Source organism: Micropterus dolomieu, linkage group LG17 (assembly GCF_021292245.1).
Source record: "Micropterus dolomieu isolate WLL.071019.BEF.003 ecotype Adirondacks linkage group LG17, ASM2129224v1, whole genome shotgun sequence".
NCBI lineage: Eukaryota > Metazoa > Chordata > Actinopteri > Centrarchiformes > Centrarchidae > Micropterus > Micropterus dolomieu.
In genome coordinates this window covers 19,591,481-19,614,822 of record NC_060166.1, presented here as the reverse complement: position 1 = coordinate 19,614,822, position 23,342 = coordinate 19,591,481, and the positions used below count along the sequence as shown (strand labels likewise).

The window sequence follows — 23,342 nt, the reverse complement described above, 5'->3', positions numbered from 1 at the left end:
AGCCCACCCGCGCCTGACCTCTCCCTCGTTCCCGAAGATTACCATGACCTCCAGGAGGTTTTTAGTAAGCAGCAGGCGCTATCCCTACCACCTCATCGCCCCTATGACTGCGCCATAGACCTGCTGCCTGGCACCCCCCTTCCCAACAGTCGCCTGTATAGTATCTCTAAGCCAGAAAGAGAGGCTATGGAGACCTATACTGAGGAATCCCTGGCTTCTGGGATAATTCGTCCATCCTCATCACCCCTAGGAGCCGGCTTCTTCTTTGTGGAGAAGAAAGACAAGACACATCGCCCCTGCATCGATTATAGAGGATGGATAACATAACTGTGAAGAATAAATACCCTTTACCACTTGACTCTCTCCAGGGAGCCACCATCTTTGCTAAGCTGGACCTCCGCAACCATCTGGTACGTATTAGGGAGGGTGATGAATGGAAGACCGCCTTTAACACCACTATTGGACATTTTGAGTACCTGGTGATGCCCTTTGGGCTCACCTATGCCCCCGCAGTTTTCCAGAGCCTGATCAATGATGTTCTCAGAGACATATTGGGGAAGTTTTTGTGTATTTGGACGACATTCTGATTTTTTTCCAGTAACCTGTCTGACCACGTCCAGCATGTCCGTCGAGTGCTCCAACAACTCCTGGAAACGGTTATTTGTCAAGGCTGAGAAATGTGAATTCCACGCCTCCAGTCTCGTTTCTTGGCTATGTCATCTCCAAGGGTCAGGTAACAATGGATCCTGTCAAGGTGAGAGCAGTCCAGCAGTGGCCCAGACCAGAAAATAAGCAATTGCAAAGTTTTTTGGGCTTTGCCAACTTCTACAGACGTTTTATCCGCAACTACAGCCGTGTGGCTGCTCTTTTAACCACTCTTACCTCTACTACTAAACAGTTTCAGTGGACACCAGAAGCGTTTGCGGATCTGAGCGCTTCACGGAGGCCCCCATCCTCACTCAGCCGGACCCCTCCAGGCAGTTCATGGTGGAAGTAGACGCCTCTGACCTAGGGGTAGGGGCGGTACTTTCACAGCGGTCAGTAGAGGATGGAAAACTTCACCCATGTGCTTTTCTTTCTCACCTTCTCTCTCCTGCAGAATGCAACTATGATGTGGGTAACTGCGAGCAGCTGGCTTTCAAGTTGGCTTTGGAAGAATGATGGCACTGGCTGGAGGGGGCGGAACAGCCATTCCTCGTTTGGACAGACCATAAAAATTTGGAATATATCCACTCAGCCAGGCGCCTCAACTCCCGCCAAGCCTTGGGCCTTGTTTTTTGGTCGATTTAACTTCACTCTGACCTACAGGCCCGGCTCTTGCAACATCAAGCCCGATGCCCTCTCTGTTTTCCAAGGAGGAGTCTCGCCCGCCTCCTGACACCGTTGTGCCTGCCGCCTGTGTCGTTGGGGTGGTGACCTGGGGAATTGAGAACGAGGTCAGGGCAGCCCTACGCACTCAACCTGATCCAGGTAACGCCCCCCCTGGACGTCTTTTGTACCAGACCCAGTCAGAAGGAGGCGGACACGAAGTCTTTCGTCTCTGCCTGCCAGTTCGGCTCTTCTCAAGGCCTCAGGTCGGGACCAACATTTTGCCAACTGCCACCGCACCCCGGCGCCCAACTACTCTGTGGGGGATAGGGTTTGGCTTTCCACCAGGGACTTGCCCCTTAAGACAGACTCTAGGAAGCTGTCGCCCAGATTCATTGGCCCGTTTGTAGTGGACAGTTATCAATCACCACCACCAATATCACCACGGTGGTCAGGCTCAAACTGCCTCGCTCCCTTCGGGTCTACTCTTCGTTCCATGTCTCACGCATCAAACCTGTTTCCACCAGCCCGTTGGCTCCTCCCCCTCCTCCACCTCCACAGATGATTGATGGCTTCCCCGCTTATACAGTCCGCCGGATTTTGGACTTGCGCCGCCGTGGGTTCCAGTACCTTGTCGACTGGGGAGGCTATGGCCCTGAGGAGAGGAGCTGGGTTCCCCGCCGGCAGATCCTGGATGCCTCCCTCGTCAGGGACTTTCATAGGCTGCATCCTGAGAGGCCTGGTAGGGCGCCCGGAGGCACCTGTTGGGGAGGGGGTACTGTCATGAACCCTGCATCTTTCACCTGAGTTTGGGACTGAGTGAGTGTGTTTTGATTTGTTTTTTTTGTTGTTTTTCTTTTCCTTTGGGTGAGTGAGGCATGCTTGGTGTGTTTTTTTTCTTCTTTCAGTTTTTTGAATCCTGGGAATGTCTGGGTTCCTGAGTTGGCACTTGCTGCACCTGCTGGTAATCACGCACCTGTTCCTGATCAGCCATCCCTACCTCTTAAGGACAGACCAGACTTCCATTACCTGCTGGATTGTTAATTTGCGTACCGTAGGTCTTACCTTAGCATCTAGCCTTAAGCCTGTTAATCTAGCAACCAGTTTGCTTTTACTAACTTCTCTCTGCCTGTCTCCAGATCACCTGCTCTGCCTGCCAGCCAGTTCCAAGTCCCTCAAAGCAGAGATCTAAACTTTCCAGCCAGCCACGCCAGCCAGCCCTCATGCTCCACTGCTTGGAAAGAGACTCCCTGCCACCTCACCCTGCCTAGTTTGCTCACGCTGCCTCAATCAATAAACTGTTTAACTGCTGCTTTGTCTCCATGTCTAGCATAACTCCTGACAGTCTGTCTGTTTGGTCCAAGCTGAAATATCTTAACAACTGTTGGATGACTTGCCGTTACATTTAGTTAGTGTTGTAGTACTTAAGACCGGTCTTAAGACCACTTTTTGATAGTCTCGGTCTTGTCTCAGACTCAGGATTTTATTTCAAGACCATAACTTTGGGAATATCAATAAATTGCTTTTGCATTGTCTGATTTATTTGTTAACATCCTAACTTTGATTGGATGTAAAATGTATTTCTTCAAATGCAACCAATGACCCTAAATAAAAATGTTTTTCCCGTCACCCCTCACCGCAGTGGTAAGCATGGAAAAGGAGTGTTGAATAAAGATGCTTAGGTTGAGTTCAGCTGTAATTGTTTGTACGTGGGTGTCAGATCAATTTGAGAAGTACCTATGATCTCGTTCCACATTTTCTTGTGTGTCATGTAATGTGGGGAACTGGTCTTGGTCTTGACTTGGTCTCACCCTCCCTCGGTCTTATGCTGCGTTCCAGGCAACTCGGAACCGGGAAATTTCCGACCTCGAACTAGAAAAACTATCCTGGAACGCCACTTGAAGTCGGATTTCCTTGGAGAAAAAATATGTACCCCGACTTCACGAGTAGCAGCTGAATTACGTCACAAAACAATGTCAGCTCCCATGGAAGCACACACTGTAAATGGTCAACCATAAACTAAAAGACAACAAAGTATATATGTATGTAAATTGAAATTATACATACGATCATATAGTAAAACCTGTTCTGCATGTACATTGATGTAGAAATATGTATTAGGTAGCTGGCTACAGTAAAGAATCTCATAAAGTCATCTTCTCTGCATAAAAGTTATTGTTAAAAATGCCAAAACATTAGGAAGTGTAACCTTCAACATTGACTGACTTGAGGGTTACCAACTGATGTGGCTAGAGGGGTACACAGTTAACTAGTAACATATTGGCTATTTATGTCAGTTGTTGCAGTTAAACTGCCATCCTTTGAAGTAACACCTAAAACACTGCTGAGGGTGCAACTGTGTGTCCACTTTGTCACGGTCAGCCATGGTTTTCGTTCACTTTCGTCGTCATGCACCACCATGCACCTGGAACGCTTTGATGTCGGAAGTTGGAAGTTTCAACTGGGAAATATCCCAGTTCCAACCGGTCTCAAACGCGCCATTAGTCTCAACTTGGTCTCAGCCCCTAAAAGTATTGGTCTTGTCTCGGTCTTGATAAACTCTGTTCTTGGTCTTGACTTGGTCTCGGTTTGGGCAGTCTTGACTACAACAGCACATTTAGTAAAAACATTTATGGTTCGATGAGTATGAATCCTAATGACATTGGTAATCCCCTAACCTTTCATTTACCACCATTATGAGGTTGACATTTTCCTTTTATTGAAATATATCAACAACTATTGAATGGATTACCATGGAATTTTGTACAGATGTTCATGTGACCTTCAGGATGAACAACTTTCCACAGCCTAAGCTCCTTAGCTTCGTAGCCATTTATTTCCCCTCACCAATCTGTGTGTAACTGTTGTGTTACGGTATGTTTGTAATGTGACATCTGATGTGATTGTAGCCATGTGATCCTTATCTTTGCCGTGATGTTAATGGAACAGTTTCACACTGTACCAAAATAAATTTCCACTACCCTACCTTTGTGGCCATTAAAGTGAATTGAATCAAAGTGTAATCTTTTCGGCTTTTCAGTAGACACAATGTTGTGGTGGCAGCCCGGCTGACGGTGAGTGTCCTGGTTTTTTCTCTCCTTTTTATCAGTTATTCTGCTTTTTCCTTGGTTTTCTCTTCCCTGCCTGCCTCCCTGTGTTTTCTCCCCTGTGTGTGCTCTCTCTCCCTCTGCTCCTGAGCCCAGCCAACGACCCGCACCTGCACCTCATCAGCCACCTCGTCAGCCTGCCACACCTGCCAGTAGTCAACCCCGTTTCTCCACACCATTCTTGCTTGATCGTCGTTGCCCCATACCCAGTGCCACCTCTGCGTTCAGGCTCTAATGTTTTTTGTTTTTTATCATTTTTCCTGTATTTTGTTGCTCTAGTCACTAACTCTGTCTGTTTTCCCTCCCAGGTTCACCCTCGTCATCCGTTCTGTTGGCTGGGCTCATCCTCCAGACCTCTCCTCTTCGGGCTACAACCGTGGCCTCCTCCCAGTCCCCCCCTGCATCCTCCCTTCCTTGGCCCCAGTGTTGCCAGTCCCGTTGGTTTCCCTGTGCCAGTGTTTCCCCGGCATCCACCTCTCCCTCCACTCCAGTCCCTCAACCCCCTTTTTCCCTAAATAAACCTCCTTCGCTCAGAGCGCTGCATTTGGGTCCTCTCTGTCCCCACACCACACCACCCACGTAACACACAATGCACTATGCCACTGGCCCAAAAGTGAGCTTAGTAAGTGTCTGGATTTTTTTTCCCTCATTTAGAAGTTCTGTGAAAAGAGAAATATGAAGATTTAAACATCAGATTCCAAAGAATAAAATATCACAGATTATGTGCTTCCTTTCAAAGCATTATAAATGTGCTGCTGCTCTATGGCAGACAATATGACACCCTAACACTTCCACTGACTCCTGTGCAAGTCAATATATTACTAATACTGCCTATCTGTCATCTCTATCTATCCCTTGCAGTTGACCTTGTGGCACCCATAGTCAATAGCCTAAGACCTTGGAGTCAAGATGAAGAGTCACTATTTGTGTGGATGTTTAAAAAAGAGACACAGTTTGGGAGTTAGTGTAATATTTGTATATGGATGTATTGTGTTTTTGAGCTGTGTGAGAGAAATAAAGTAAAAGCAGTCAAATGTGTGTCGTGTGTGTATACTTCTCCCTTGACCTAACTCCATCTATTTTTGCTTTCATCATGCAGAGCGAGCAGTCATTATGGAAAGACCTCCCATAGATGGTACTTTACACACTTATGGACACCATGTTAGAAGCCTTAGAAATAATGGTCTTGACATAGCAACATATGGTGGCAATGTCTGTCCGTCCGTCCGTCTGTCCATCCGTCCCAACAAGTCATCATAGATTGTGTCGCGGGTGTTATGTTGTGTCGGTGCCAGCAGTCATCCGGCCAACTTGTCACCACTCCTGCTTGCTTGAAAGGTTACAGGAATAACCCTCCTCCCCTCAGCTTTCATCTCTGGTTATTCGTCCATCCATTCTTCCATTTCTCTTTCTCTATCTCCTGCGTGTGATGACTCATCAATCTAAATGTCCTTCTCCTCCTCCCCATCACCTCCTCCTTCCCACCCTACTCATACTCCCACAGCTCCACAGTCTTTTCCTCCACCTTAGGCATGTGCCCTATGACTCATCCCCTTAACTGTATTCCTCCAACTATTTTAACCCTCCCGCATTTCCTCCATCACCTCATTAGGGCAATATCAGTATCCACCAGCCCTCTCTGCATCCTTCCTTCACTTTTATGTTTTTATCTCGTTTTTGCCCCAAAGCCTTTCTTTCCTCCAACTTGACTGACCATGCCAAGCGTCATTGCTTCTTTTCTTTTTATTTCTGCTGGAGAATATCTCTTTATGCCATATTCCTTCTCAACCATAAGCCATATCCCCCACCCCTAACAGCGATAGCTACCTTGTATCTTATTGGAAAAAGACAAAAACAACAGAGACAAATACAGATACAAATCAATTGATGGTGTTATATTGTGAGGTTGGCAGCTGGGTACTTGTCACATTACTCTAAGTAAGGTGAGGATCAATGCAAGTCAATGGCAGCTGGTGAACAGTGCATTTATAACATGCAGCACTTGTTCAGCCCCTGTGACTGCTGGTTTCTTCATTAAAAGAATGGATGGAATATTTCAACAGTAATAAACAGAAGGCAGTTGACATGCAACGCATTCATGGATGTTGTTTCTGTCAAAGTTATGCAAATCATTGCTCCTCCTTGTTGAGAACTGTTTTTATCCGCAACTTTCCTGGAATTGGAAATGCTTTATTTCCAGAAAACTAGCATCTCTATTATGAGTGGGCATTGATGGCCCTTGTGGTTTTGAAAGTCAATTAACAATTCCAGTGCGAATAAAAGGGTAACAAAGTGTCATAACAACTCATTGCAGCTTGTTCTATTTAGTAGTGCAAGGCTAAAGCAAGAGCCCACGCATACTGTAGTTTCACAAACCTCTGAAGGGCTTTGAGCTTTAACGGTCTTTGCAGAACACACTGTTGATTGACTGAACTAGCATGCTCATTATGGTTACAGATTCCACTCAGTCTCTTCTGAATCTGTCAAATTAGAGCCTTCAGTACGGATAAACCATGACTTGTAAATAAATGGTATTATGGTTTGAATCGGTGACAGAGTGGCAGCATGCCGCATCAATATGACTACCAGCAAGAATTAGCGTCAGGCTAAATTACAGGCAGCTGGAAATGTGAGGTAGCTAGTAATTCACCAATTAAGCCAGCACAGTCGTGCTCATCATTGTCACGACAAGACAAAGTCTATCGCCTAATGTGTGAAGAACATATACCTAATTAAAATATGCACACAGTATTTGTATTTGTATATGCACACAGCATAGACAACACATGTAGAGTGGATTCTCTGGATTGACTGTTTGTTATGACTTTGATCAACATCACTGCACTAAATTAGGGGGTGAGTTGTATATACATATAATGACATTGAGGTTTCTACCAGTGTTTGCCTGGTAAACACCAACTACACAGTTGCACACATAGTGTAGAGTATTACACATGAAAACACACAAGAAAACGAAAATTTACATGTCTCCCAGAATCCTCTTGTTCTGCTCTGAAGAAGTAACCTGCCAAACTTTGGCATGCTTTGTCAACATACTGTGTGCAGAGTACGAAAAAAATTTTTGAAATAGTTTTATGACATGACCTTGTGCTCCATGGGACTTTACAGAATCTGCTCTTATGGTACTTGAGTCTGCATGTGTTTCAAGTTGTCCTCATCACCTCATTTTTGATGTATCCTTGTGGAGAGGGTATGGAGCCGGCAGGCAAATGACTTAGCTGGGCTAGTTGCCAAAACCATTAAACGCCATCCCTGGGTGCCTGTCAGATAATGATTACCCTCTTGTGCGATGGTCCTAGATCTCACACACCTTGTCTAAATGCTCTGCCCAGGTTCTGGCAAGGCAGACTAAATGCAGACTGTTTGACAGATCATAGCCAGCACTGTCCCCACAGGCTGGCAGATGGCTATAAACAGCCTTGGTAATATGGACATATGAACACACACACTCACACACAAATGTGCACACTGCATGCTTACATGTAAATACAAATGCAGATCTAAACACATGCATGTGCACACACATAAAAACATACAGACTTTGGCATGTGTTGATTGTTCTCAAGTTCCATCTTTCAATATTTTGTAATTCAATATGCTTTTACTGAATGGATGCACACAAAATCCCTCTCTATACCTCTAAGTCAGATCTGTTAGTCGGATCTGTGCCAGCTCCTTTCTCCTCTTCTCTGATCCTGCCATGGGCCAACATAAAACATCTGGGAGTTCACACTGTGTGTGTGTGTGTGTGTGTGTGTGTGTGTGTGTGTGTGTGTGTTCCCTGTGAAAGTGCACTACATTTGCAGTGAGCCTGTTTGTGTGTTAGTGTGTGTTGGCTTCTCAGCAAGCCTGCCAGGCTAAGAGTCCAACATCTGTGAGTTCAGATGTTTTCTAATGATATGCTAATGGTGCTGGAAGGAGACAAGCACAGAGGCTAATGTAACGGTCAGAAACCTCTGCCTCCATCTCTCATCCTCCCTACTAGTCTGATGATCTACCCATACCTTGCTTCCCTCTCTGTCTTTATCTGGCTCTATTACACCTCTTTATACCCCTTAAGAAATGGAAAAACTTTCTTTTTTCAACAAAAATATCATAATTCAATGTTACCTGCGACCTTCAGCGTTGTTACAGGTGAAAACCTGCTTGTCCATTGCTTTGCCTCAAAGTGCCAACAAATACTCCTCAAACTAAAACAATCACACACAAATGTAAGTTACCCTGGATTTTTAGGAATATGCGCCAATCCAACCATTATTGTGCATCAATCATTTGGGTGGTTATAGGGAACAGACGTTCCAGTACACGTAGAAGTCCGGGTTAGTTGAGGACATTTACATTAAGCTAGGTAACTGTGTACACACAGTAATGAGGACAGACACAGTCACTCTACCACTTTGTTATAGTTTGAATATAATTTCAATTACCTCTCTCCACCATTGGCACCAACAATGTGTAAAAAGTTACAGATTTCAGCTTTGAGTGGCTTCTGTAGCTTATAATTAATGCCTGTGTGGCTAATTAGCTGTGTTTCACCTTTATAGTATGTTTGAGATAAGTGTTTCTATAATTAATAGTATCAAACAATATAAAGAGAAATTTAATCAGACTGTAAAATATTACCATGCAAACGGACAATTTGTCTACATTGTTATGTTCTGTCTGTCACCAATTAATCCAAAGCTAACTAACAAAATTCAGAAGAAGCTACATAACAGTGCCTATATATATATATATATATATATATACACACACACACACACACACACACACACACACACACACACACACACACACACACACACTGGATAGCGTTGCTGTTTAATGGATAGAATTTTTTTTAGGCCATCACTAATTTATTGATTATAATAAAATTGTATCCAAAGAAGGTTAAAGTCAAGGGCAACTGGATTTGGTTGAAGATACTAGAAGACGTTTTGTCCCTCATCCAAAGGACTTCTTCAGTTCTGACTGACTGGTAGTGAAACCAAGCTATTTAACCTCAGTGGGGTCGTTTGCCAGGATCATCAATACCGCTGGTTGGTTAGTGTTCCTGGCTGTTGTAAAGACAGTCGTTATGGTAGTTAGGACTACCCGAGGCCAAGACTGAACGACCATCTCAGGAGGATTTTCAACAAACACAACATCCCTGTGTTTTTTAAACCCAAGAACACGCTAAGACAGATGCTGGTACACCCCAAAGACAAACACAAGAAAAGCAATCTAGTGTATGTGGTCCAATGCAGTGAGGAATGCACAGACCTGTATATTGGGGAGACTAAACAACCACTACACAAACGCATGGCTCAACACAGAAAGGCCAACTCCTCAGGTCAAGACTCTGCAGTTTACTTACATCTGAAGGATAGAGGACACTCGTTTGAGGACCACCAGGTGCACATTTAGCTGTGCTTTTAGACCAAAAGCGAAGCGAGCGTTCGGGGCGATGAGTTTACATACAAAGTCAATGCAAAGACGCATAGAGCTGCAATTTCCTGTCAGGCGGCGCAAAGCGAGGTGGGCGGTGAACTTTCCAACTCGATCGAATTTTCGCAGCTTCTAATCGCCTTCTGGCTTTGTATGTGAACACTTGCAGCGAATTTACTCACATGAGGAAAGCTTTGCGAGGATTAAATTCGCGTTTGGTCTGAAAGCACTGTTAGACAGAGAAGATGGATGGTTTGAAAGAGGTGTCAAGGAAGCCATCTACACCCGGGTTGAGAAACAGTCATTGAACAGAGGAGGGTGTCTACACCACCACTTATCCCCCACCTACAATGCTGTCCTTTCATCACTTCCCAGGAAACTAAACAAACGTAATCTATTGGCCTCGTTCAGTCCTGGCCTCTGGTAGTCCTAACGACCATGTAGTGTACCTACGTTACTGTTAATAAAAATTATGAATATTAATTATTGTAAATATTAATTCATAAAACTCATTTTCAAGGCACCAACGGAAATTCCGTTTGCCCAGGGCCTCCGGACTCCCTAGGTATGGTTTTAATAATTACACAATTATTCATGGTGATCAGTTAGTAGTAATTGCTTCATCATTTCTATAAATCACACAGTTCCTGTGATTTAGGTGAAATTTATTACCCAACTAAAGGTGAATATTAAATATACATCAAATAAATAAACAATGTCTAAACAAACAGAATGCAAACAATGAGAATGATGGGATTCAAGGTAAATTGTTCTATTGTAGGGAAGAATTTGATTCATAAAGAGCAAGATAACTACTACGCTAGCTGCCCGATTCCTGGCTTTGTGCTAGGGATTTTTCCGGGGGTTCTTCCGCTTTCTCTGGATGAAGAAAAATACTCGCAGTGGCAGTGCCGTCATCGGCCTGGCAGTTAACCCTGGCTCTATTCTGGTTTGATGTCCTTTTGTTACTGCGGCGTAACGGGCCCACGTGGCTGGGTCCTAACTTCAGTGGGAGCAGTATAAGTTAATTCGACTAAAAAAGCTTAAAAGAACTTGGTCGTTCTTGAATTCAGAGTTGCGTGACTAAAACAGACTGCTAACTTTACAAACAAACAAAAGAAAAAGATAACCTCCACGAAAGGGAGCGGGACTTCATGTGTGGCTTGAAAAGAACAAAGAAATCTTTGTGGCAATGCCGGGCCTTGACTCCTTAGGGCGTTGCTGGGAGAGCGTGTGCCAAGAGCTGTTGAAGAGGCACTGAGGAAGAAGACGAAAGCGAGCGCGTGTCTGGTGCTGTGGGTTTGTTTCCTAGGGCGTGTCCCAGGAGTAGGCCTTTGTTTCTCCTGAGGCTTTCTTTCCAGTCTCCTGAGAGAGGCTGTCCGTTAACTTTAATGTCTATTTTAAAGTCTATTTGCGTGTAATTCAATCAAAAACCTTCCCACAATCAAACCTTAAATGTCAAACAGTTATACCGTTCTTAGTTTTAAGCATTTGATAAAAAGGAAACTATTAAGTAATCATTGTAACGATTAGAATGGTTACCAGTTAAACACATTTTCAGGATTTCAGAATGAGAGAAAACTTAATTCAACATTTCCAGGATAATATTGGCTGTTAAACATTCTTAATTAGAGAATATAAGCAAGTTACACGAACATGGCATCAGATTATACACAATAAAATACAGAGTGATACATTAAACCGCGGGAGATGCATTACATGTAATACTTATTTTGTCCTCTTGGGGGGACTCTGGTCCCATGAGAGAAGACTGAGATAACTACTAAATAACTGTTAGAGTATTTAGCTAAACAGAGTGATCGGCAAGTTGTATAAGGAGACACAATTCTTGTCACACCAAGGAATGTGGGTGCAGTCTTTCTCTGGTGTCTGGGTTTTCTCAGCAGTTTCACAACTGGGTGTGAAAAGGGAGAGGGCATGTTAAGAGTCCAAATTAATGGCTTTTTGGTGGGGTAGAGAGTCAAGACTGAAGAAGGGGGTCTTTGATGCCTGAGGTAATCTTAAAGAGGAACTTCGTTACCATGGTTGAGGTTAGTCTCTGGACAAGGTCAATATTGTCATTTTAATAGTCATGCATAGAGTCTGTTAATTCAACTTCACCGGAGGTGGTAGGTTTATGGCCGAAACTGCCCAAGCAGCACTTGTGGAGCAAACCTTTCACCCCCTCCTTTGGGGTGCTTCAGTTGTCTGTTGAGGGTTGATATCTCAACCCCCCCCCCCCTTGTTGGCATAAAATAATTAAAAACAACACACTGGCTGGTGCACTATGTGGTGTATAATATTTGTGCATTTGACTCATAACAGTTTAAAATAGCACTGTAGCAGCTGGACAGAGAGTCAGTGACCTTTGGGAAGAGCAGTGATTGGTGGTTATGTAGGGACTGAACCCTTCCATACAATTTGACCTCTAACCCTTGTTTTGCTAAAGATAGTATGTACCCTTCTGTGGATTTGACGTTTTATTTGCAGACTCAGACCCTTCTCTGGTACCAGATACCTAAACACACCCTATATAAGCAATGTTTGATGTACAGAAAGACAGAGTGGTCATCGGGCTGGGTCACTCTCCAAGCTGCTGCAGAGCTTGTAATTGATGCTGAACTCCTTGATATAATAAACTTTTATGATCAAGAACAGTGTCAAGCAGATTTCTTCTCAACACATCATCGCAGCATTATTGTTCGGACACCACAACTACAACCAAAACGACTGTCTTTACAACAGCCAGGAACACTAACAAACCAGCGGTATCGACAATAATGGCAAACCACCCATCTGAGGTTAAATAGCTTAGTTTCCCTACCAGTCAGTCAGAACTGAAGAAGTCCTTTGGATGAGGGACGAAACGTCTTCTAGTATCTTCAACGAAGTCCAGTTGCCCTTGACTTTTACCTTCTTTGGATAACTATGATCGTCATCCAGGTCATAGTTATCCAAAGAATCTTCACAGACAATAAAATTGGATGTTACCAGTGCTTGAAGTGGGCCGGAACGCACCGGTACACAGAACCGGCACCTCGACATTTTACGCTTTGGTGTACCGGGACATTTTCTTGCATACCGGGAGTTCTCCCAAGCTGCCCTCGCTACGTGACGCTCACCTGTTCCTATTCTCGCCTGCCTGCTAAACTCTGTCGGCGGAGAGAGACGAGAGAGAAGAGAAGCTCAGGTGCCTTTCAAGCAGCCCTGTGCTGAATGTAGCTCGTCAGTGTCATTTGTCGTGAACTGACCAATCACAGCCTGGATGGGGTGGGACATTTAAAAGTATTGACAGATAGGTGTCATTTACACTGGGGACGCTGGGGACAGGTCAGAATCAAAATGTCCCCATCACTTTTTGAAAGCTTTTGTTAAAAATGTTCTGAAAAACAACTTGCAACAAGAAATGTTGAATAACAAAATGAAACAATGCACAATAGGAAAACATGCAATACAACTGAAATATAGAAGTAACAAATGTGCATTGTCCAAAAGCTGATTCCCGAATTATATTCCATTATATTTTTATATTTTGAATTGTCACCGGTCACCTTAATTTTGTTTCCCTTCATATAAATAAAGACATTTCCTCCATAAATTGGTGCAAAAATGTGTTCAGAATTCAGAAAATTAAGTGGTTAATGCGCAAATTCGTTAATGTTATAATATTTACTAGTTTCATCTTGTGGTTGAGGATAGAGTGGGGGGTGGGGGGGCTACTGGCACCTATCTTTTTCCACTTCAAGCACTGGATGTTGCTGTTTTTTGTATTTAATTTTCATATGTCCTTTCTTACTCCTTGTTTGTTGGTGTCTGAGACCTGGCTCTGGCCTTCTCTCTAAATTAACCTTTCTGCAGTCTTTCTTTAAAGAGATTTCAATATGTCCTTCTCCTGTCTTTCACACATGCACACACACACAAACACACAAACAGTATATCTGATCATCTCCATGTTCTGTTCACCACCCCACCTTCCTCAATAATAACCTGAGGCTTAACCCCAATCATGGCATACAGCTGTGTGTGTGTGTGTGTGTGTGTGTGTGTGTGTGTGTGTGTGTGTGAGCAAGTGAATGAGAGAGGAAAGTTTTTTCTGTGATGTGAATGTGCCTGCAGAGAATTGGCCTCAGAGAATTGGCCTCAGAGAATTATTGGCTTGGAAGAGGAAGGTAGGGGTCTACATCAAGGCTTTTATGGCAGCTGAATATGACTTGTGGTCTCTGTGTGTGTGTCTGTGTGTGTGAACATCACATGACATGTTCTCACCAAATGGTTGTTGGTCACTTGTTAACACCAATGTCAGTGTGTGTCTATGTTATAGAACATAGGGGTGTGTGTGTGTGTGTGTGTGTGTGTTTGTGTGTGTGTGTGTAAGTTTGAGGGGCAGAGTGGGGGGATAATGAGATGTCATGAGCTATTAACAAAAACTTTATAAACTTGAATGATTAAAAACCTGAAATAAACTGTAACATTAAGAATCACATACACGCCACTGACACCGTTGACCTGAATTGTATTAAAATGCATCTCCTGGTTATTCAATGCAAATAGTCTTTGTTGTTACACACACAGGCCTCTCTAAATGATTAGAAAATATGACTAAAAACAAAGCACATTTTAATGAGAATCAATATGTCATCAGAAATTATCATTTGATGCTCATGGAGTCTGGTCTAATATTTCTTTATAATGTTGATGGGTAGAGACCTCTGAGAATTAATTCACTGCAAAATATGTGTAATGGCCCCTGCAAGCAATGTTGCCAATAATTTAGGATTTCCTAAAATACGTGCCTTGTAAGCAAAACATTGCTTTAAACGGGCCCAAATGGCAGCTGAATCCTGACAACTGACACAGGCAGAGCCATGTACCCTCTCCTCCAATACTGCTGCACACAGATAAACCAAATTTGGAAAGTGTTTATGACTGCTGGGGCGAAACATCCACAACTTTGTGAATATGACCAGGAGTGTAAACATTTGAAGTGATAATGTCACCATAAAAAAGAGGGGATGCCTGTTCACGTGTCTGAGTGTGTTATCCATGTTAAAATATTGGTCAGTAATGTATACAAATTTTGAATTGAGGTAGCTGTGTTAGTTTTTTTATTTCCTTTTTATGTACAGACTTTTATAAAAGACACTGAAAACAGGTGTTTCAGACATGAATTAGCACTTATATTAATTCTTATATTATTAACAATGAACTCCACATCCTAACAGTTGTAACACACCCTCCTTGATCACTGTAACCTAATCTTTGCATGTATTGCGTGAATAGTTTGCATTTTACAAAAATTTTACATTGAAAAAAATTAAAAGCAGCGAAAAAAAGGGCCCTGTTAGCGTTAATTCTGCCTCCAAGCATTTAGTAGATTAAGAAATTTAAAAAAAACTAATAAAGCTCTCCCATAATTTACAAAATTATCTTGGCATCTGTTATAGATTAGAGTCATTTCACACTACATCACATTATACATTGTGCACAGGGATAGCCATTTCTGCTATCCACTTCTCATACAGACAAGGTTGTATCTCCTTCCAGCAAATAATGAAGCATTTAGAATCTGAAAAGGCATTTCTATTGTTCAGTCACATACTGCATTACTAAAAAGGTCCAGGTGTGGACAGAACAAGAAAAAGACACAAAAATCACCATCTGCATAATTCCTTTAGGTTATAATATATTGTTCCTGTAATTAAGTTTGAATAAAAATGTGTATCCTGAAAGTTTCGCCCACTTTAAAATTCCGTCTGCTTCAACATTACTTTTGCATTAGTCTCCTACTTTCGTTGGATATCAATAGAGCTTCAAATCAAATTATCTGACAAATGGCTGAATATAAAAAAACTCCACATTCGTGAAACAGTAATTTATCTTCGGGCAGGTGTTCCATCTTTTCCAGGTTCAAATGGTCTTCTCTACTTCAACATGACTTTATCCAAACAGATGCACACACACACATGTGCACAAAGCCTAACAGAGGCATGGGTGATCTCATGAGTTTTGGTAGAAAGCAGGTGCTCATGAATATTCAAAAGGAGGGAAGTGGTCCAAATGTCTGCTTTTCAACTCTAAAAAATGTTACCCATGTGCATGTATGTGTGTGGGGGGTGTAGGTATTTAGGGTATATAGGGTGGTGAAAATATGAAGAATGTATATCTGTGTATGCCGCTGCATGTGTGGATGTGCATATGTTTTCTTGTATTAATGTTCCAGCGATTCCAACGGCAGTTTAGAATCAAAACACCCTCTTCTCTGCTAGCGTCTTGTTTCTCATCAGTATGCACCGTTGGGTTCACCATGGGAAACGCAATTGAGCAGGAATCTTACAGTTTTCTGCCAAAATGTAGGAAACTGTGTTTTTTTCTTGTGCCAGAAACGTTGCACAAATCTCAAGGTTATTTTCCTCTGCTGGGGCTCCAAGAAATGACATTAACTGTGTTGTGACAGCCAGGTATGAATTCCCATGATTTGTAATGACACCCAGCTCTGCTTTTTGCAGATGTGATTGTATCTACATATTGTGATTTGATTACGCTACAAGGTCTCCTTGAGATCCCTTTTGTCACCAATGATTAAAAAGTCATTGGTAGGGCTTAATATGTATGCAGTAAAAATACAGAAAATATTAATCTTTATCTTCTTACACATACAGTTCACAATAATATATATTTAAAAGATACGTTTTTATGTTTTGCATTATTTAATCAAATTTGATTGACACTGATGAACAAAAAAAACCCTTTAATGTGAAAGGTAAATTGATCTAATTATTCACCCCCCCACCCCCACAGCTCAGTGTTACCAACAGAATGACCGGGGGTAAATTTGTACATATTTAAAAAATATAAATTTGACAGAATATGTTGCCCTATTTACTGGCGACCTGTCCAGGGTGTACCCCGCCTTGCGCCCGATGTTAGCTGGGATTGGCTCCAGCCCCCCCGCGACCCTGTATGCAGGATAAGCGGTTGACAATGGATGGATGGATGGATGTTGCCCTATTTCTATTAGGTTGTTTCTTATCTCACCATTTAAATGCTACATAATTCTACCCCTTATTTTAGTGTCTGCTCACCCGCTGATGGATTGGAAATTCCTATTTTGATAAATTAGTATCATGGAGAATCCTACACCATGAAGACAACAGAACAATCCAAGCAACTCAACGCAGAACCTGAGCTGCCTGTCATTTATGAATGGCTAGCAGTTAGCTGAATGTGGCTCTGTGTGTGTGTACAGTACAGTAAGTGTGTCTATGAATGTGTTGATGGAAATGAAGACATTCTGTTTTCCCTCTTTTCTAGTCCTCTTGTTTGGCTTGTTAGTGGAACACAGAAGCTGAGCTGTTTCCTTAATCAACATGAATAATGGAATGCTTGTTTGTTTTCACTGTAAACTGCAGAAAATCATGTCTGTGCTCCAAACATGCCTCAACACTGACTACTACTGTGTGTGTGTGTGTGTGTGTGTGTGTGTGTGTGTGCATGCGCGCGTGAGACATAGATTAGGTGTGTGTGTGCAAAGTCATGCATGGAAATACTTTATGCACAGCAGTCAATGCGCAAATACAATTGTGATTAATTTATGTCTGTCTGCAGATTTGTTTATCAGTGTATACATGTATAAAATACAAACAAAGTGTTCTAAAACTATTTTACTCTACATTAATGGGCAGTCTTTTTTTTATTATTATATTGCTTCAAAGACAAAACACTTCCTGTTTCTGCACTTGTGCACAGGTTGTATGTGTGTAGGTTTAACTCCAGCAGGTCAAGTGAAGGTGTGACCATGTTGCATCTAATCCCCTCCTAGGAAACAAAGGTGTGTAAGTGAGTAAATGCAGTTTGTGTGCAACTTATTTACACAGCTTTCTCAATGTACAGCAGTGTGTGAATGTGTGTGTGAGCATTGGAATTTTTTGCCAGTAGCTCAAGATACTGGGAGGGGCTTAGTGGGAAAGCTGTACCTGTGTCTTTTCATGTCTGTTTTGGACTTTTCTCATTCTCAATAGTATGTTGTAACTTTACCTTTGCCATAAAAGCTTTCTGTCTGTGTGTCCCTTTTCATCTCTTCATTTCTATCAATTGTCTTGATGTGTCTCACTCTTTCCTCAACTCGTTCTTACTCAACTCCATCTTAGTCCTGCCAGTCTGTGCATGGTTTGAGAGGAGAGGGAGAACTGCTGACTGAGATTACTCTTAGCATGCAGCGGAATAAAATAGTCTACAAAATTAAATACTTTTGGATAATTCACTTTCCCCCAATAGTCTGAATAGCTCACTAGAAATGTCACTAGTTCCCTTTTAGATATAAAGTCGCTAAGGGTCTGAAAAAAGTAGGCAGCGGACCAAACCACTGTGTGGCATACAATGGGGGTGCAAAGTTATCACTGCAGGACTTGTTAAGTATTATTTTGTTGTGGATCAATTGTGCAGTATGCATCTATGGCAACACTGTACACCATCTACATCATGTCCATGAAAGGTGATTTATGTGGATACATGTTGAAATTTCTCTCACATTATTGTTATTTTTTTTAAATCTCGGAAGTGCTTAAACAAAATTAACATCTAATCCTACACTGTCAGAATTTTGTACTTCTGAACTCGACTACAGAACCGCCTCTGTTTATTAAACCAAAATCTGTTTGAGGAGAAATCTTTGCTGGCTCGCTGGCAATTCTCCACACTATCAACACAATGAACGAGCTACAGAGAAAGATACCAGATGGACGAGAAGAAAAATGTCTTAGAAGAAAGCCTGTGGTTTAACACTACAAACATGATATACAACATAAACATTGGCAACTTCTGTATAGGGATAACTGCTTTATGTAAGAGAGTCAGATGAAAGCTCTATTTGCAAAGAAATATGTTGAATTCACTAAGCAAACAGTAAGTCTTTCTTAATATGCATTCTGGCATTTTCATTTGTCTATTGCTTTTATATCATATCTAATGACTAAAGTATGGATCTTGAACAAAACAAGGAAAGGAAGGAGGACAGATATAGTTTATTCATAGAACAGGGATACATCACAGGCAGTCTTGACTAGCAGGGAAAAGTCAGAGGATGATGTGTACAGTTTAAAGTGTGATCTTAACTAATTTACTTTACCATTTAAAGCCAATCTCTAACAGTATGTTCTGTACAGTTTCAGTTGGTAGCTAGCTATGTTTTCTACTAATGATGCACATGGAATAAATTGACATGGTCATTTACAGACAGAAAGGTTCAGTTTAAAGTAATGTGGATTTTTATTTTGTGATGCACAGTTCTGATAAGAAAGGAATAGATACTATCCACAATAGTGTCAAAAATTGAACGTTTGTGCACATCACATTTTTTACACTTTGGAGGATCACACCTTGATCCTTGGAGCTATGTCATATAATGTCAGGTGAGGTCAGAAATGTCATGGCTAGGATATTAGAGGGAAACAGTGAAAATATGAAAATTCCCTTCCAAAATAATCCTGTGACTTGCCAGGAGGCCATATACTCCTGGCTCACCATGACTGTGGTACTTCCACGAGAGAAATCTCACAGCTCTCAGACTCAATAGTTTTAAAGAAACTATGTGGGGTCCATGTAAAGAAGCAAAAAACATGGACATTTATTCCAGGAGGGGTCAGACAATATAAAAGGTGGACGGAAAAGAAAAGGTAATCAAAACAAAAGCTTATGTGTCAAGGACCTGGCAATGTTTGGTAAAAGTTAAACCCTCTCCTGTGGCTGCCTAGTTTAAAATCATTTGAGGCTTGGTGTGAAGCCTAATGGAGCGAATGGAGGTGTGCCTCTTCAAAACTGCCTGATGTTATTTGTGCAGTTTTCAATCATCTTGTGCTCTTGAAGACATCAATCAGTGAACTTGTGTATTCAGTTTAGACAGTCGGATGTAAAACCTTGAACTGAGAGCAATATCCATATAGCATAGAGTATAGCTGAAAAAAGACTTGTTTGTTGTTACAAAGTATCTTAAAAGAACCAAATCTCTCTCTGAAACTCATGTAAGACCAGACACAGGGTTCACAGTTAAAACGGTGCTTTGACCAAATGAATAAAATGGGTGTTAATATAATTCCAAACATGACACATTTCTGATTTTAATAAAATCACTTATTTTCCTGTCCCAGTTCCCCACGCTGTTCTAATGCACAAACACATCTACTGACACACACACACACACACACACACACACACACACACACACACACACACACACAGTAGACCATGCTTAATTAGTTATTTCCAGAGATAGTGGGGAGCTAAATGCCAACCATCCGTCAGTAGTCTGCTGTGTGAAATCTGCTCTCTCTCTCTTAACCTCCTCCCATCTCTATCCTGTTCTCATTTTTATTCTCTTTTGCTTGTCTCACGCTCCTTGTCTCAGGTCCCCTTCTCACTTTTCATTTATTCTCTCTGCCTTCCCTCTTTCCTTTTCTCTAATCCATCCTCACGCTCACGTCATTCACCTTCTCTTCTTTCTTACCCCCACCATGCTTATTTTTATGATGAAGGTGGAGTTACTGCAAGTAAGTTACTGCAAGTAACTCCACCTTCATCCTTCTTTCTCTCTCTCTCTCTGCAGGTATTTATCCTGATAAATAAATAATTACCGTTATTATTATGTATGAACAGGCACCAGCATATGCCATTTTAAACCCTATTTAATGGTCAGCAAAAATAGTATGTCACAAGTTAAGATAAGATTTCTATAAAAAATAGAGAAAGAGCCCAAAGATGGTATGTGTATAACTTGATTGCTAGTCACTTTGTCTACTTAAGTGGAAGTTTCTATTTCACACAGTCTTTGCCCTTTCACAAGGGTCCACAGGCTTTAAGACTCTCTGCTTGAGCACTGAAAACGTGCATGGACCATCCCTCGCAATCAGGATAATAATTTCTCATGGTATGATCATAGGTATTGTAAGAATAAACTAAATTTATTTTGGGAGAATGGTATTTGTCCTTTGAGTAGAGATAAGAGACCCATATCATCTATGTTAATATGCATTGAAGCTGCTCTAGTGGTGACTCAACTCCTCACTAAGACACTTTATGTTGATTTTTTCTTTATTTTGTCACCCTATAACTAATGAAGCCTAGAATGACTTTGTCTCCACTCACCTTGCTTTGGTGCTTCCCTCTATGTCAGCATGCATCTCGTATGTCTAGGTCAAATCAGCTGCTGAGATGAGAACTGGGATTTTGAGTAAATGTGAGCAGAAACACCACCATCACTGACACCTAACTGTTTCTACAGCAGTCAGTCTGCCACTAAAGTACTGGGAAGTGTCCTATGTGTCAGTGTTGTGACAGACACATCCATGATGGAAAGCGGACCAACATGGCAAAATGAATTGGTGGTGTGAGACCTGTTCATAGGATGTGCAACATCAACCTATTGCAGATTGATATGACTAATGGGATTATCTGTGTCCTCTTCAATTTCTGTGCTACTAAGATGTGTCGGTAAGGGAATAAGCCATTGAGAATATTTGCTCCTTGACAGCCCTCCATTTCCCAGGCATTCCCATCCTGAGTGCTGGCGTCATATCTAGATGCGGGCCATCACAAGAGAAATGCTATATTGTCTGGACCCTTTGTCATGAGCCCACGTAGATGTAAGTGGCCCTGTTTGCATCATGGCTGAAGACCCGTTGTCCCCTGTGGTTTTCCTTGAACAACACAACAATCCATTCTTGGATCATTACCCCTGCCACATCTGATATGCCATGAGGATCATGCAGGAGCAATTGGTTAGGAGAATGCACACAACCAAGTGCATGAGAGGAGTGACTCAACTAATGATGCTGTCAGGTCAGCCAACCCCCCTAGTTAATTTTCTCAGATGAAAGGAGCCATTGGCCATGACATTTGGGGGCAGCCACTTATGGTTTGGGCACTGAGTAGATCAATCTGGTGAATTTAGGGTTGTCTAAAGTGCACTTGCTCTGTCCACTATTTCTACCAAAAAATCTAAATGGATGGACTTTTAAAAGTGTTATGGCGAAAAGAGGATCCCATCACTGCCCTGTTCAATTAGCTCTACACTGTTTTACTCCAACCTTCATTGGACAGTGGCTTGTCACATTCTACCATCAGGTGTATGTGTCATCCATTACCTCTTGCCATGTTGTGTTTGGCGAGAGGGCTGTGTTCAGTCACTTTATCTTAATATGCTTCCTGCAGGGAGTGAGGCAGAGGACACAGAGTGTGTTTAAATCCCCTCAGTGGGAACTTCCGGTGGAGCTCAAAGCTCTCTGGAGTCCTCTTTGAGTAAATCAGGTAGATTTCATTTAAGGTCCTCCCTGTCAAGACAGCTTTTCCACTGGCTTTGACTTCAGCCAAAAGGGTGAGTCATTTTTACATATATACATATATATATATATACATACATACATACATACATACATACATACATACATACACATACACTATATATATATATATATATATATATATATATAAATAAATAAAAAGTAACAACAGTATTAATATGTGCTCACTTCACAATGTGCTGGCCCTCCAAGGCAAAATCAAGGGGGTGTGTGTGTATATTTGAGAGAGGGATAGAGAGAGAGACTAATGCACATGTAGCCAATTTGGCAGGTGCACAAGAATGTTTAATGTTATATAATTTAGCATGGTTTCTTGTGACCTGGAAAGAAACAATGATCATGTTACACCTCTGCAAAGAAAATGAGCCACAGCACACTGCAGTGTGTGTGTGTGTGTGTGTGTGTGTGTGTGTGTGTGTGTGCGCGCGTGTGCGTGTGTCTGGTTTGTTCTCTGCCACAGAGTAACTAAGCCAACTCAGAGAGGGAGAAACAAGGAGCAGAGGAATGCAGTGAGGGAGATAAATGTTTTTTATTCAAAGGAGCCCAGCCTGTGGCGCCGTGCTCCTTCTCTTTTTTTCCTCTCGTTTAATTAAGAAAGCAATCCCTCCTTCCCCTGAGCTCCCTTACTCGTAGTCTCACTTGTTCTGGTGGAAACCACGTTTAATAAATGATCATGATGATAATGGTGGGTGACAGGGAGGGGTGTGTCTGCATGTGTGTGCATTGTATGTGAGTGTACATGTGTGGCTGTCAACACCACTCTAACACATACATTAAAACAGAATTAAGATCCAGCATATGACACAGTGAATTAATTGTGCTAACATAGTTGAGCAGAAGATGAACTTTACAATAACAAGCAAAGCTTCTGAAGAATCACTTAAAGTGGATCAACCACATATATTTTAGCATTATTTTTCTGGCACTGGTTCCACCCTGCAAATACTACCAAAGCAGCATTTTGTCTTGAATGTAATGCAGTGGTTTTAAAACTGAATTTGCTTTACTGAAAATGAATTTGAACATCAAAAGAATCTATTCCATATGAATGCCGGTATGAATACCACAGGCGGTGTTCACACAAGCACTTTGTTTCCCTTGAGGCTCCCTGGTTTTAGTTATAGTTCAC

The 23,342-nt window shown here is 42.0% G+C and overlaps 1 long non-coding RNA gene across 1 annotated transcript; it reads left to right on the top strand.

Annotated features, from left to right (window-relative positions):
* The first annotated feature begins 1,647 nt into the window (after nucleotides 1-1,647).
* LOC123986668 lies at nucleotides 1,648-2,609 on the top strand. The gene is made up of 3 exons (XR_006828925.1): nucleotides 1,648-2,127; nucleotides 2,217-2,362; nucleotides 2,448-2,609. It is a non-coding gene; the product is annotated as an uncharacterized LOC123986668 (long non-coding RNA).
* Nucleotides 2,610-23,342: the final 20,733 nt, after the last annotated feature.